This window comes from Pelobates fuscus, chromosome 11 (assembly GCF_036172605.1).
Source record: "Pelobates fuscus isolate aPelFus1 chromosome 11, aPelFus1.pri, whole genome shotgun sequence".
NCBI lineage: Eukaryota > Metazoa > Chordata > Amphibia > Anura > Pelobatidae > Pelobates > Pelobates fuscus.
The window spans coordinates 139,120,834-139,136,615 of NC_086327.1; positions in this window are offsets into that span (position 1 = coordinate 139,120,834).

Sequence of the window (15,782 nt, forward strand, 5' to 3'; positions counted from 1 at the left end):
CTGGTTCTGCCCCTACTCTATCTCCTTGGCTGACACCCTCAGTAGTGAGGATCTCAGCCAATCATAATGCCTTCCTAAAGGAAAGCACTTGATTGGCTGAGATTGTCAATGCTGATGATCTCAGTCAAAGAGGCATACAGGGGGGCTGAGCCAAATGCTGCTCTGACCAATCAGCATCTCCTCATAGAACAATGTAAACGCTGCTTTTTCTCTGAAAAGACAGTGTTTATAGCAAAAAGCCTTCATGGACTGAATATACTGACCTGGTGACTATATTGTCCCTTTAAATGTGAAATTAATTTTGAATATTTACTTTATATTTGTATATGCATGATAAAATTTTAAGCAGTGTTTAAAATATGATACACGATCACTGTGTGGAGTATAAAACAGCGTTAATTTGGCTTTCTTCCCTTTACCACGCAATGTATCTGTGACCTGATTTTACAAAACGCACAATATGAATGAAATCAGATAAGACAATTCACAAGCTTTCCTTTCAACTATCAATATAACTGACAAACATAGGCAAGTATGAGATTGACCATTAACATTAAAAGAAAAAAATAAACACTTGGAACTTGTTTAAACACGAACTGAAAATGTTTATTGCTGTTTTTGAGTGTTTCAATGAATCATCGAGTATCAGTAAACATTGCTGTGTTGTCAAACTGTATTTTAAGCTCTACACACTAGGTACAGCACCACAGTGGAGAGTTCAAGCAAATATTAACAAATGCAAAAAAAATGTTCTATTATCTAGAAATAATGCCGAGATGCCTTGGAGCAGGCGTAAGTACAAAAAACATATTGTGTTAATAACTAAAACAAGCAATTGGGGAGAATTTAAGGAATTTGCAGATACTGTGGTTACATGGTTACATAGTGATCTAATTTGAAAAAAGACTCAAGTCCATCAACTTGAACCTTTCAAACGTATCTTTTTATGCACAAAAAGGCACAAAAAAAAACATATTTGAGGTGATGGCCAATTATGCCATAAGAGTGAAAAAATAACGGCGGTAAGATTTCTCCTGGGATCAACAACCTGCTGACATATATGTTAATGATATCCTTGACTATTGTGTTTTTTTTTTTTTTTTTTTTAAATTAAAAAATATCCAGTCATTTTTTTTTAAATATCTGCAGAATCTGACAAGAGAACCTATTTTGGCAGAGAATTCCACATCTTTATTGTTCTCACGGTAAATAACTCTTTCCTCCAGTCTCAATGGTTAACCTCTTGTCTGTTGTATTTTCCTTCTAATAAACAGGTCAGCACATAATCATATCCTTTCTAAGATGCATTTTCTAAACAAAATAAATGCAGTTTTTTTTAGCTTTTCTTCATAAGTAATGTTTTCCATTTGCCTTCTTAATTTTGTAGCTTAGTTCTGCAATTTTTCTAGTTCTTCAATATCCTTTGTTAAAACAGGTGCCCAAAATTGTTTCAAATCAGAATATATTAGGACGATAGCAACAGAAGAATATGCATGCAATAAGAATCAACTCACGAGTAATCATAAGTATCAGCTGATGTAAAAAACTGCAACGCATATACAGATGGCTAAAACTGCGCCTCATATTCTGATAGTCAAAACTGCACCACATATTCTCATGGCTAAAACTGCGCCTCATATTCTGATAGTCAAAACTGCACCACATATTCTCATGGCCAAAACTGCGCCTCATATTCTGATAGTCAAAACTGCACCTCATATCCCCATGGCTAAAACTGCGCCTCATATTCTGATAGTCAAAACTGCACCTCATATTCTCATGGCCAAAACTGCACCTCATATCCCCATGGCTCAAACTGCGCCTCATATTCTGCTAATCAAAACTGCACTATATATTCTCATGGCCAAAACTGCGCCTCATATTCTCATGGCAAAAACTGCACCACATATTCTCATGGCCAAAACTGCACCTCATATTCTGATAGTCAAAACTGCACCTCATATTCTGATAGTCAAAACTGCATCACATATTCTCATGGCAAAAACTGCACCGCATATTCTGGTGGGATCTTACCATGATACAGGGTGAACTCAATACAATTCTACACCTACGCTATTTCTCCAATTCACCGATTTTGACCTCAAATATCCAATTTTCTTGATAATTCTCTGCAAGTCCCAGTTTTATGAATAAGACCTGAAGTATTTTTTGTGGGCTCTTCAATTTGGCATCACCAGGATATGATGTAGCTAATAATGCGCTCTGCCATTTTATACAATTCTCTGTACTTTTTTTCCAGTGGTCTAAATGTCCACGGATGTGTGTTTGACAAGGTGCCCTTCAGGTAAGTAATCTTAGTTAGTCTAAGCATCGTGTTAGCAATATCTTCATCAAAGTTAAACATTAAACCACGTTCTTAGAAATATGGTGCCATGTCTGCAGAGGAATTCGTGCGCAGAGGATTCTTGGATTGAGCCAGGTGCATTATGGGATACATTTCACATCTCACTGCGTGGATCTAGCGCCAGTTTATACTCTCCATTCACTGCGTGGCGGTATAGGCTTGAATCCTTAATAATGTATACAATTGTATCGCCTATACACACAGGTTATAATATTTGCAAGAAGCATGTATAAATACAACTATACTGTGGTTTAATCAGTAAATCTGTGCGTTGCAAATGTTAGGAAAAATAGCTAAACTGGAAAAAGTCTATATTTATTTTTCTAAAATAAATTGTCATCAATTTTGGTTTAGAATTTGCAATTCCTTTATCACGCAGAATGTGAATTCTAGGGTAGATAAAGTGGACGTAATGAAAAGACAAGAGTAACAACTGGGCAATTTACTGAAATTACCTGAGGAGCCCAAAATCATAACTGATGATCCTCTCTGCCCCTCAATCATATATATCATAAATTTAATCAAACTATTTATCATTGTGGTCACATCAGACAGTGCAGACACTGGACAGAGCAGTGGTCACTAATTATCCCCCGGTTTCTGACTGCTCTTAGAGACGGACTCTTAGTTTGTTTACAAAAGAACAATTCAACAAAAAATATTGGTGCTATGTACCTTTATATAAAATTATATATATTGCCGCATCTTCAAAATGTCAATACAATTAAAAGGTTTAAGAAGAGGAAGTAAGGACTACAGATTGTGTCTGAATGTGGCTGTAAACAGCAGCCATTTTGAATTTTTCCCATCAGCCATCACTCTGAACAACTGATGGGACCTGGCATTTTGTCATGAGTCTGCGCCATCTCACTGTGTACAAGTCCATCTGGGTAGGGTCCTTCTCTTTTAGGGAGTGTTTACGTTTAGGTGAGTATTTCTACGCTCCTTTTACACACTGGGCACTGCCATACGGGGCTCCTTGGAGGTTTGTGACGGTGTGAGTTGCTTTTTCTGCCACAGTGTTTCCATTTCTCTATCTCAGATGCGATGCGTGCCCTGACCGTGCCAGAACTGACCTGGGTTGTGATGACATTTGCTTCATTTTTAACATAAATTTAAAAGCAAGTTAACAATCACATGAAAAGGCCAACATGAGTTTTTCAGGTGATGTTCAGTGTTTTAGTCAAATATGTCATTTTCTAGAGAAGCTACGTTTCCCCTTTAACAGGATATAGTTAATCTGTAATTCAGTACTCTGTGGTTTAATCTAATTTGTAAAGGGTAGGAGTGAAACACATGAGGAACAGTGCAACAAACAAAGGGAATCATAAAAAATATGGACAATAGTCATATTTGTGCAAAATCTCCAGTTTTGTCACAGGGCACAAATAGTGTTTTCATATGCCATATATCCCAGGGCCATAGTCAGAAGGTAGGAGGCGGGCAAGCAGCCCCCTCCAAGAACATGTGGCGAGGTCTGTTCCGCCACAAGTGATTTACCAGAGTCCAGCGCCGATGTCCCTCGGTGCTGGGTCAGGCTCCGCCTATGCTCCTCCCCCGGCTGACATCGTCGGGGGAGACCAAATGCGCATGCGCAGCCATCGGCGAGGGAGACCTAATGCGCATGTGCGGCAATGGCCACGCACGTACATTAGACCTCCCCATAGGAAAGCATTGAATAATGCTTTTAATGCTTTCCTATGGGGATTTCGGCGACGCTGGAGGTCCTCACATGGCGTGAACACGGAAGTGTCCTCTAGTGTAGTGGGAGTTGGCATCCAGACCACTCCAATGGGCAGAAGTGGTCTGGGTGCCTGGAGTATCCCTTTAAATTTAACACAAACATGTATTCCTGACCATGGGGGTCCACAGGAATTTTTCCAGGGGGGGGGGGCATAATTGTAATGACATCCATGCTTGGTCCCTTTTTGAAAGTGTCATGAAGGGGAGGAGCATAGTCATTATCACATAAAGCCAGGATGAATAGCATTTTCACAACTATGGTGTCAGGAATACATGTTTATATTCCTGACACTATAGTGTTTCTTTAAGCAAATTAAAGGAACATTCTGGTCACCATAACAAGTTCATCTAAATGAAAATGCTATGATGCCAGGAAGCCCCTGGGTGCTCCCTTTCCTTTAAGGGGTTAAACCGCTCTCAAATTGTTTAACCCCAAAGGCTTCCTCCAGCTCCAGATTTCCAGGTCGCTCGGTGGTATTCGGCTTCTGAAACGGAGTGTCAGAAAGTGCAGATTGACGTCAGGCATGGGTCAGTTGACGCTCTAAGCCAATCGCTAGTTCCCGGTTCATAAAAATGTTTTACTTTTGTTTTATGTTTTACTCTAGCCAATCAGCGACACCCCTCCCCAGCGGCCCTCTGTGCTTCCTGACACTCAGTAAATAAAAGTGAACACATTAACACTGATATTTTTTTACCTGGGGAGATGAGAAGGTCCAAAGTTTCCCTGCCAGGCCCAGGTACCAAAAAGCCTTGGTATGATGTGGTGTCAAGAATAAAGTGGAGGGTTCACTTTACTTGTCCTTCCTGCTCCAATCTCCTTTTCTTCTCCTTCATTTGACACAGTCTTCTTTTTCTTCTGACACTGTCTTCTCTCCTCCTTGGCTCCTTCTGCTCCTTTACCTTTCTGCTACTTTCTGCTTATTGTGCTCCCCCTTCTGCTCCTGTCTCTCTGTGATCTTTCTGCTCCTTGCAGACCCTTTCTGCTCCTTCTCCTACTTTACCTTTGTGCTCCTTCTGATTCTTTCTGCTCCTTTGCCTTTGTGCTCCTTCTGTCCCTTTCTGCTCTTTGCAGACCCTTCCTTCTCCTTGCAGACCCTTCCTACTCCTTGCTGACCCTTCCTTCTCCTTGCAGACCCTTCCTGCTCATTTATGTTCCTTTGCCTACTTCATCTTTGTGCTCCTTCTGTCCCTCCCTGCTCCTTGCTGGTATTTTCAGCTCCTTGCTGGCCCTTTCTGCTCCTTCTACTTTATCTTTGTGCTGCTTTACCTTCCAGCTCCTTGCTGACCCTTCCTGCTCCTTGTTGACCCTTCCTGCTCCTTGCATACCCTTCCTTCTCCTTGTTGACCCTTCGTGGTCCTTGCAGACCCTTCCTGCTCCTTGCTTCCCCTTCCTGCTCATTTGTGTTCCTTTGTGCTCCTTCCCCTATGTAACGGCTACCCAGATAGAGAGAGGGTTTCTGCCGTTGAAGACGTCCTTTTTCCCTGCAAGCTGCTGTGGAGCAGTAGGCTGATGTAATCCCATCCACGATATCCAGAGTGAGAAGCAGGTTCAGCTGTAAACAGGAGCAGAATAATATTCCCAAATAATCCCCTTCCAAGAACGAGACGAGGCTACGTTTTGAAGGGTCAAGATGAACTGAGGACTGGAACACCCAGCCTGCTTTTTATTAGAAATAGATACACACAGAACACTCCCAGGGGGAGGAAGAAAACAACCAATAATACAGATGGTAACACCCCCACGTCTCCTCCCCTCAGATAACTACATAACCCAATTAAAATGTCCACATTTTTCCACCAGTTCTGGATGTACCCCAAAAACAGGGGAGCTGGATAGCTCTCCTTCAGGGGGACAATATATCCAAAAATCACCCCATTCGGATGTATAGTTCGGGAGATACAACGTTCCAAAGTTTTGACCGACCGCACAGACCAACTAGCCGAAATTAGTTCCATGAGTTTTGGCCTTGCGGTCGGTCTCCGTTCGCACGATAAAAAGGTATGATATTCTTGCCATCCATGCGAATCGCGGGGTTCGCTGGAATCCCCATAGATGATTGCATATAACTACCGAACGAGGGGACGTTCGGTAGTTTCCGTACGAACTTATGGAGGTCTGGAGGACTCAGCGGTGTTCGCCTGTTTGCGTATCCGTTTTCAGTTCCATGCGGTTACAGGCAAACACCGCTGTTCGCACACAAGATGGCCGCGAACACGTGCAAAGTCCCGAAATGGCGGCCACCTCTGTATTACACGCGAAATTCGCACGGAACCAGACGAACAGAGGAATGAAACGAATGGATGTGTAAGTTGTAATTCCCTTGTTTGTTTCACATCCACCAGAGGTTGGGAGGGATCTGTTACACTGCTCCCCTTTTGTGGAACACTCCGGCAGACCCGGATTGATCCTTTTCGGGTCAACTTGGGGCTGTCCGGTCCTTTGTTAGGGCAATAGTTCTGTTTGTCTGGACAGACCGTCCGCGTTCCCATTAAACTTGCCAGGGCGGTATTGGATGGAGAAATTGTATGGCTGTAGTGCGAGACTCCATCTCAGTAAGCGTCCATTATCTCCAGCTACTCTGTTCAGCCATACAAGGGGGTTATGATCAGTAATTAAGGTGAATTCTTGACCATACAGATATGGGGTCAATTTCTTTAGGGCCCAGACCAGGGCTAAGCACTCTTTTTCCACTGCCGCGTAACTCACTTCTCTAGGTAACAGTTTTCTGCTGAGATACGCGACAGGGTGTTCGCCCCCGTCTTCGCCGACCTGGCTTAGCACTGCCCCCAGTCCGTACATGGACGCATCTGTGTGGACGACAAATCTTTTGTTAGGGACGGGGGCAGACAAGACAGGTGCATTGATTAAGGCTTGTTTCAAGGTTTGGAATGCTGTTTCACAGGAGGGAGACCACAGGACTACCCTAGGTAAATTCTTCTTTGTTAAATCTGTCAAGGGTTTGGCGATGGCGCTGTAGTCAGGGACAAATCTCCTGTAGTATCCTGCTGTCCCTAAAAATGCTAACACTTGTGTCTTAGTGTGGGGTGTGGGCCAATTGGCTACGGCCTCTACCTTAGCGGGTTCTGGTCGTTGTTTCCCACACCCCACCCTGTGTCCCAAATACTGGACTTCAGCCATGCCAAAGTTACACTTCTCCGGCTTCAGAGTTAGGCCGGCGGCCCTAATCTGATCCAACACAGTCTCTATGTGTTGTAGGTGTTCCCCCCAAGTCTCGCTATAGATCGCAATGTCATCCAGGTATGCGCAAGCGAAGTCCTGGAAGCCATCAAGGAGGCGGTCCACTAAGCGCTGAAAAGTAGCTGGGGCGTTTTTCATCCCGAAGGGCATGACCTTAAACTGGTACAGGCCAAACGGGGTGACAAACGCCGACTTAGGGATCGCGTCCTTGGCCAGGGGAATCTGCCAGTACCCCTTGCACAAGTCAATGGTGGTCAGATAGCGTCCCCTGGCAATGCGATCCAATAGCTCGTCTACTCGGGGCATGGGGTATGCGTCTGTCACAGTTCGGTCGTTGAGGCGTCGGTAATCGACACAGAACCGGGTCGTCCCGTCCTTTTTGGGGACTAGGACGACGGGAGATGCCCAGGGACTGTCGGATGGCTCTATAACCCCTAGTTTTAACATCTCCTGAATCTCCTTCCTCATCTCTTCTTTTACAGCCTCGGGAATTCTATAGGGAGTTTGTCGGAGCGGGGCTTGTCCTGGGGTTTCTACGTAATGGGTCGCTACAGGTGTGTAACCTGGCTCCTGGGAAAAGGTTAATCTCTTTTCAACTAGTAGTTGCTGGAGTTGTTCTCGTTCTGTGGGAGTTAATCGCTCCCCTAGCTGTACTGTATTAAGCAGAGTTTTGGACTCGGGGTTGGCTAATAGATCAGGGATGGGGAGACTGTCAGGGTCCTCAGTGGCGGGGATGCATATGGCGGCTATGTCTTCGGGCCGTTCTTGGTATTCCTTCAATAGGTTTATATGAAAGGACTTCTGTATCTTTTCGTCCTTGCTACTGGCAATGATATAGGTGGTGTCACAGCCCTGGGCTACTACTTTGTAGGGGCCTTGCCAGGAGGTCTGCAATTTATTTCCTCGAACGGGTTTAAGTACTAGAACTTTCTGTCCTACCTGGAATGTTCTCAGCCTAGCGTTCCGATCGTACCAATGTTTCTGCCGACCCTGGGCCGCATGGAGATGATCCCGGGCCATCCGGGCTAACTGTTCCATACGGTCCCGCATTTCTAGCACATATGGTACGATGGGGACACCTTCGTGTTCCGTCTCTCCCTCCCAGTGCTCTCGGATGAGGTCGAGGGGGCCTCGCACCCTCCGTCCATAGAGCAGTTCAAAGGGAGAGAACCCAGTGGACTCCTGCGGTACCTCCCGGTAAGCAAACAGGAGGTGTGGCAAAAATCGCTCCCAGTCTCTGTATTCCGCCGTAAAGGTCCGTAGCAATTGCTTTAGGGTACCATTAAAACGTTCACAGAGACCGTTAGTCTGGGGGTGGTACGGTGAACTAAGCAGGGGCTTAATACCACAGACCTTCCACAACTGCTGGGTTAAGTCTGCGGTAAACTGGGTCCCTCTGTCCGACAAGATTTCCTGGGGAAATCCTACTCTGGTGAATATCCCGACTAGCGCACTGGCGACAGTGTCAGCCTGGATATTCGTCAGAGCGACGGCTTCTGGGTAGCGGGTGGCATAGTCCACCACGGTAAGAATGTATTTCTTACCAGAGGGACTGGGGTTAGGTAGGGGTCCTACTAGATCGACTGCCACCCTGCTAAATGGTTCCTCGATCACAGGCATAGGGGACAGTCGAGCTTTCGGATGATCCCCTCTCTTCCCCACCCTCTGGCATACATCACACGTGCTACAGTAACGGCGCACGTCCTTCGAGATTCCTGGCCAAAAGAAGGTCTGAGTGATTCTGTAGGTTGTGCGGTTACCCCCTAGATGTCCTGCTAACGGAATGTCGTGGCCAATTCGGAGAAGCTCCAATCGGTACTTTCTAGGTACCACTAATTGGCGCTTCTGCGAAGGAGCACAGCCTCTCTTCCTGCCTTCGGTTAATCTGTATAATTGGTCCCCCTCCCATATAAAACGTTCCCGCTCATCCCCTCTATTGTCAGCTAGTTCTCGGTACTTTCGGAGGGTGGGGTCCTGTCTAGTTTCCCTCCCAAACTCCTCTGGGGTGTCCCAAGCTAGCGGTCTCTCTGTAGTGTCATTGCTAGGTGTCTGTCGGTGGCTTACCTGGGTCTCCCGACCTGTTGGCAAATCGTCCTCGATACGGGTCTGTGAGCGGGTGGTCACGGGGCAAGCCGCAGCAGTAGTGGGTAAAAAGGCCGAGGCTAGAGGGCCAATATCATTGCCCAACACGACCTCAGCGGGTAGGTTGTCCATAATGCCCACCGTGGTCTTTCCTGACCCGACTCTCCAATCCAAGTGTACCCGGGCGGTGGGTAAGCGAAAGACAGCCCCCCCTGCGACCCGAACAGCAACAGTACGGTTAGACACAAGTTCTGGTTTCACCAGATGCTTTTGTATTAAAGTGATGGTAGCGCCAGTGTCCCTTAGGCCTTGTGCTATCTGTCCATTTACACGCACCTCCTGACGGTGGTGCTGGCGATTATCTGGGGAAGCTGCTTGTATGGGGTTGGCCTCATATAATATTCCCAGGCATTCCTCAGGACTCCCTTCAATTTCCAGGCAGTGAGCAGCAGCGGGGCGTGAAGATGGGCTTTCGGTGTTAGATGTGCGCCTCCAGTTATTATTGGCTGATCCCAACGGGCAAACACGGGCAATATGTCCCAGGTTGCCGCAGCGATGACACGTCACTTTGTAGGATTCCCGGGGCTGGTTGTTAGACCCTTGAGGACGTGGAGGTCCTGGGGGTACTGGGGCCCGGAATTCTGTGCGTGCAGCGTAGGTTGGGGTGCGGGCCTCTGTTCTAGGTGCTGGTCGTGTAGTACCTTGGCTCACTTTTCTCGTTTCCACATATTCGTCCGCTAGTCGTGCTGCCTCATTTAAGTTGGCTGGGCGGCGATCTCTCACCCAATCCTGTGTATCCGCCGCCAAATCTTGGAAGAAATGTTCCATCAAGAACAATTGTAGCACTTCTTCCCCGGTGTTAGCATTGCACCCTTGCATCCAATGTGATGCCACCCTTTGTAGCTTGTTTGCCCATTCCATGTGGGAGTCCGCTGCCTTCTTTTTGGACTCCCGGAAGCGACGGCGATACGCCTCTGGGGTGACTGCGTATCGGGTGAGTAGTGCGGCTTTCACCCGCTGATATTGTGTGATATCTTCGGCCGTGAGTGCCCGAAAAGCTTCATTTGCTTTTCCTGAAAGTTTTCCAGCCAGAATAGTAACCCATTGGTCTGGGGGTATCTGGTGCAGTGAGCACTGCCGCTCAAAATCTGCCAAATATCCATCAATTTCTTCCTCATTTTCTGCAAACGCTTTAAATGCAGTAAATGGTATTTTCTTCCCTGCAGCAACGGGAGGAGGAGTAGGAACTATATGTGTACTAGCTTGTTGCGCCAATACATGTTCCGTGTCTTGCCTCCTCTTAGTCTCGATCTCCTCTTTTGCGTTCTTGAACAGTCTGTCTATTAGCTCCGTGGTCTTTTCTGGATATAATGCTAATCTTCGCTGTACAATAGCAGTGAGTACATCGTTCTCGCTGACCGGTGCAATAGGTTCAGTTACCTCCATGGATCTATCCATTTCGTCCAGCTCCAGTAGGTCAGCTATCAGCTCTCTCCTTGGTCTGTTACTGGCACTCCTACCACGATTCTCCAATAGATCTTTCAGTGTGGGTCTTTTCAGCTTGGCATACTGAGACTCCATTCAGCACTTGCTCCTTGGGCAAAAAGAACCATCCCACCGCTGCCACCAATGTAACGGCTACCCAGATAGAGAGAGGGTTTCTGCCGTTGAAGACGTCCTTTTTCCCTGCAAGCTGCTGTGGAGCAGTAGGCTGATGTAATCCCATCCACGATATCCAGAGTGAGAAGCAGGTTCAGCTGTAAACAGGAGCAGAATAATATTCCCAAATAATCCCCTTCCAAGAACGAGACGAGGCTACGTTTTGAAGGGTCAAGATGAACTGAGGACTGGAACACCCAGCCTGCTTTTTATTAGAAATAGATACACACAGAACACTCCCAGGGGGAGGAAGAAAACAACCAATAATACAGATGGTAACACCCCCACGTCTCCTCCCCTCAGATAACTACATAACCCAATTAAAATGTCCACATTTTTCCACCAGTTCTGGATGTACCCCAAAAACAGGGGAGCTGGATAGCTCTCCTTCAGGGGGACAATATATCCAAAAATCACCCCATTCGGATGTATAGTTCGGGAGATACAACGTTCCAAAGTTTTGACCGACCGCACAGACCAACTAGCCGAAATTAGTTCCATGAGTTTTGGCCTTGCGGTCGGTCTCCGTTCGCACGATAAAAAGGTATGATATTCTTGCCATCCATGCGAATCGCGGGGTTCGCTGGAATCCCCATAGATGATTGCATATAACTACCGAACGAGGGGACGTTCGGTAGTTTCCGTACGAACTTATGGAGGTCTGGAGGACTCAGCGGTGTTCGCCTGTTTGCGTATCCGTTTTCAGTTCCATGCGGTTACAGGCAAACACCGCTGTTCGCACACAAGATGGCCGCGAACACGTGCAAAGTCCCGAAATGGCGGCCACCTCTGTATTACACGCGAAATTCGCACGGAACCAGACGAACAGAGGAATGAAACGAATGGATGTGTAAGTTGTAATTCCCTTGTTTGTTTCACATCCACCAGAGGTTGGGAGGGATCTGTTACACCCTACTTTACCTGTTGTGGTCCCTGCTGTCCCTTCCAGATCCTTGCTGCCCCTTTCTGCTCATTTCTATTCCTTCTCCTTTCTGCTCCCTCCTTCTTACCTTACCACCCCCATCCCTTACTTACCTGATCTATAGGCTGTCTCCCCCCCATCCCTCACTTACCTGATCTATAGTCTATCTCTGCCCCCCCATGCCTCACTTCCCTGATCTGTAGCCTATCTCTGCCCCCCATGCCTCACTTTGATAATCTGTAGGCTATCTCCCCCCCCCCCTGCCTCACTTCCCTAATCTGTAGGCTCTCTCTGCCCCCCATATGCCTCACTTCCCTGATCTGTAGGCTATCTCTGCCCCCATGTGCCTCACTTCCCTGATCTGTAGGCTCTCTCTGCCCCCCCCCCATATGCCTCATTTCACTGATCTCTAGGCTATTTTCCCCCCTCTTCCCCCATATGTTTCACTTCCCTGATCTGTAGGCTATATCTTCCCCCATCCCTCACTTCCCTGATCTGTAGGCTCTCTCTCTGCCCCCCCACCATATGCCTCACTTCCCTGATCTGTAGGCTATCTCTGCCCCCCTTATGCCTCACTTCCCTGATGTGTAGGCTATCTCTGCCCTCCATGCCTAACTTCCCTGATCTGTAGGCTATCTCTGCCCCCCATCCCTCACTTCCCTAATCTGTATGCTCTCTCTCTGCCCCCCCATCCCTCACTTCCCTGATCTGTAGATTCTTTCTCTGCCCCCCGCCCCACCCCCCCCCCGTGCCTCACTTCCCTGAACTGTAGGCCAGCTCTGCCCCCATCCCTCACTTCCCTGATCTGTAGGCTCTCTCTCTGCCCCCCCATATGCCTCACTTCCCTGATCTGTAGGCTCTCTCTCTCTGCCCCCCCCATATGCCTCACTTCCCTGATCTGTAGGCTCTCTCTCTCTGCCCCCCCCATATGCCTCACTTCCCTGATCTGTAGGCTCTCTCTCTCTGCCCCCCCCCCCATATGCCTCACTTCCCTGATCTGTAGGCTATCTCTTCCCTCCAAGCCTCACTTACCTGATCTGTAGGCTGTCTCTGCTGTCTGTATGTGCTGCTCCCCTGTGGTTTCAGTCAGCAGAGAGAAGCAGGGATATGATGTAGCTTCCTTTCCCTGTCTCTCTCCATACACAGCGCCACCCAGGGCCGGACTGGCCCACCGGGATACCGGGAAATTTCCCGGTGGGCCGCGGCACCTAGGGGGCTGGAGATAGAGAGTGAGCCCTGCTCCCTATATTTTAATAATATCGCGGCCGCCGACCGCATGTCGATGCCGCCAGGTGACCGGTCCGGTGGCACACTCTGAGGTGATTACTCACCTTGTGGCTGGCTGCCCCATCTCCTGTGCTGACAGCTATGCTGCTGTCAGTATCAGCGAGTGTGCCGGGCAGCCGCCTAAGCGATCCGGCGGCACACTCACTGATACTGACAGCAGTACAGCTGTCAGCACAGGAGGACTGAGGGAGGGGCGGAGCTAACTACCAAGCTTCCTCGCGGTTCCCATAATTCCCAGCTCAGACACATCATAGAGTAATCACTACTCTATGATGTGTCCATGCTGGGAATTATGGGAACCGATGTGTGTATTAGTAACATATAATTATGCCTATAATATTTACACATATAGTAATATACATTTATATATGCATAATACACACATAAATGTCATATATATATATATATATATATATATATATATATATATATATATATATATAATGAGCACGCATTGGCCCTGTCTTGTTGCTAGTTGCATACTCATGCACAATAACTTATTCAAAGTGAAGAGCGTACCCACAGGACTTCAAAATTAACCAGATCACTTCAATTTTTTAGTTGTGCAACTGCAGACATTCAGCATTTCAGTACCATTACTAAAATGTCCTTAATAGGCCAAAGTAGTTGTACTGAAACACAGGGCCGGATTAACATAGGGGCTGATGGAGCTGCAGCTCCAGGCCCAGGCCCATGAAATAGGCCCATTTAAAAAAAAAAAAAAACATTTTTTTTTTTGTTTTTTTAAATTTTTTTACACACATTACTCTTAGGTTTGCCACCTGACTTGTATTTTAAGGCACAGACGATATTTGAGGCTGCTGGCCGTGACGGTATTGCAGTAATACCGGCAATAAAAATGCAAATATTTTTCTCAGTATAAACGGAGATTACTCTGCAATACCAGTGTAACGGATCGCCTGGCACCCCGACTGGGTACCTCCGTTAATGGATGCTCCTAGTGCTTCCTGAGGACTCCAAGCACTCTGGCAGACACCACAATCACCGAATCCGAGAAACCTTTTAAATTCTCCCAAGCGTATGAATGCTGTAGACCATTGAATAGGAACCATACGAATAGGCTTGTACTCCTAGCAGTCAACTGGAACAGCATGCAATAAATCCTTCCCCCCAATAATGAGACGACACATCACTTTGAGGGTAAAACAGGAACTCTGGACTGGCTCATCCAGCCTGGCTTTTATTTCCAACTCACACATACAGGCCACACCCAGGGGGAGGCATAAAAGAACCAATGACATAGATGGTTCAGCCCACACATCTCCTCCCCTTAGATAACACTTAACCCAATTATACAGTACACACTTTTCCCCAATTCCTGGATGTACCCCAAATACATATGATACACCCCTAAAACAGGTATCCCCTGATAGCCCTGATCTGGGTGAGCAACATACTCAAAAATCACCCAGATCGGACCAGGGGTTCGGGAGTTATGAGCAGGCAAAGTTTTGACCGACCGCATGGGTAAAGTATCCGAAAACAGTCCCATGTATTTTGGCCCTGCGGTCGGTCACAGAAAAGTGAATGAAACAGACGAATTGCCTGGGTTATAGAGACTAAGGGGAATTCGCATGAATCCCCTAGTTCGTGAGTTTCTTTCTACCAAACGGCGGGCCGTTCGGTAGTTTCCCCACGAAATCCTGGAAGTCTGGAGGTCTCAGCAGTGCTTGCCTAGTCGAGTGTCCGTTTTCAGTTCCAGACACTCGACGGCAAAACACCGCTGTTCGGTAGTTTAAGATGGCCGCCGCCACGTGTTCGGCTCCCGAATGGCGGCCACCCAGAGGACACAGACCACACTGCACTGATTGCCAATTACCCGTTTGCAACATTGTTGCAAACGGTAATTGGAGGCACACTCATTCCTGGGTGGTCTGGTTGTTCAGTAGTTTCCCTCAATATACTGAATGGAGTGATTCTACCGACCAATCAGATGAATGCTGAATACAAATCACCCAGGATAAACTTAACACATAAATACATATATAATATTGCAGGCAGTACACTAGAGTATGCTTCACAGTCTTAAAGGGACAGTAGTCCCAAAAGTCCCAATGTGTCCATAGATGCTGTTAAAAGGGCCAGTAGCAGCAAGATACAGTACAATATGCCCAAATATAAATCTTTAAGTGTACCAGTTTTCCAGGGGCCATAGTCAGCGGGTAAGAGGCAGGCAGCCAGGCCCCTCCAATGCTCAGTGGCGGGGTGGGTTCCGCCACATTTCTCCCCTTTCCCATTTAGACTATCCAGACTCCAGACCTCCAGTCGGTCTGGGGCTCTGATAGTCGGCTGGCTGTCCTCACAGGGGGTAGTTGTCCAGATGGGCCCCTGCCACTTGTGTCCAGTTGTAGGTTCAAGGCTTGAGGAAAAAGTAACCAGGGTGTCCTCTCCCCTGGTTGAACCCAGCTGTGGTTGGGGAACAACGACTGTCTCCCCTTCCGATATTTTGTCTGGCTGTTGGGGACCAGGATCTACTGTCCCTATCCCCAGTGATGTAGGTGCAG